This window comes from Saccopteryx bilineata, chromosome 3 (assembly GCF_036850765.1).
Source record: "Saccopteryx bilineata isolate mSacBil1 chromosome 3, mSacBil1_pri_phased_curated, whole genome shotgun sequence".
Classification (NCBI taxonomy): Eukaryota; Metazoa; Chordata; class Mammalia; order Chiroptera; family Emballonuridae; genus Saccopteryx; species Saccopteryx bilineata.
This window is the reverse complement of record NC_089492.1, coordinates 136,517,709-136,518,967: the sequence shown is the minus strand read 5'-3', so window position 1 is coordinate 136,518,967 and position 1,259 is coordinate 136,517,709. Positions and strand designations below refer to the sequence as shown.

The 1,259-nt window shown below is 42.3% G+C and overlaps 1 non-coding gene across 1 annotated transcript; it reads left to right on the top strand.

The window, feature by feature from the left end:
- The first annotated feature begins 521 nt into the window (after positions 1 to 521).
- On the top strand, positions 522 to 597 carry TRNAP-GGG (transfer RNA proline (anticodon GGG)). The gene has a single exon. It is a non-coding gene; the product is annotated as a tRNA-Pro (tRNA).
- Positions 598 to 1,259: the final 662 nt, after the last annotated feature.

Sequence of the window (1,259 nt, the reverse complement as noted above, 5' to 3'; positions counted from 1 at the left end):
TAACTTACACAAGAGAAAATATGTATGAACACTGAATATATGCATAATGCTTTGGAAATAATGAAAATATGACTAATTTAAAATAATAAAATAAAATAAGCCAGGTCGTGGCACAGTGTATAGAACATCAGCCTGGGATACTGAAGACCCAGGTTTGAAATCCCAAGGTCTCTGGCTTGAGAGTGGGCTCATCCAGCTTGACAGCAGGGTTCCTGGCTTCAGCATGGGATCACAGACATGACCCCAAGGTTGCTGGCTTGAACAGGGGTCACTGGCTTAGTTGGAGCCCCCTAGTTAAGGCACATATGTGAAAGCAATCAATGAAAAATTAAGGTGCTGCATCTATAAGTTTATGCTTCTCATCCCTTTTCCTTCCTTTCTGTCTATCTCTGTCTATCCTTTTCTCTATCTGTCTCTCCCTCTTAAAAAAACAAAACAAAAAACAAATGAATAAAATAAACAAAAGGTATGAGTAGGATGTTCACAGAAGAAAAACCATAACTGAAAGACATTCAGATGAGGCCCTGGCCGGTTGGCTCAGTGGTAGAGCGTTGGCCTGGGGTGCAGAAGTCCTGGGTTCGATTCCTGGCCAGGGCACACAGGAGAGGCACCCATCTGCTTCTCCACCTCTCCCCCTCTCCTTCCTCTCTGTCTCTCTCTTCCCCTCCCGCAGCCGAGGCTCCATTGGAGCAAAAGATGGCCCGGGCACTGGGGATGGCTCCTTGGCCTCTGCCCCAGGTGCTAGAGTGGCTCTGGTCGTGACAGAGCCACGCCCCGGATGGGCAGAGCATCGCCCCCTGGTGGGCATGCCGGGTGGATCCCGGTTGGGCGCATGTGGGAGTCTGACTGCCTCCCCGTTTCCAGTTTCAGAAAAATACAAAAAAAAAAAAGAAAGACAGTCAGATAATTAAAGGCAAACCAGAGGGTTTCACATTTCCAACAATCACATTTGCTAAGATGAAATGTTTGATAATCTTTAGTATAAATAATTCTGAGGAAACAGCTATTCTCCTATGCCACTGGTAGAAGTGTAAATTGCCTCAACATATATGGAAAGTAAATGGTAGAATCGGTCAAAATCTAAAATGTCCGAACACTTGAATTCAATAACTTTATTTTTACAAAGTATCTTTCATATTTCTACATAAAAACAAGTAAAATTTTATGGACAAAGTTATTATTTACAGTATTTTGGTAAAGACAAAATAAGAAGTACTAAAATTCTAAAGAGAATGATTTTAAATATAATATATCCCCAC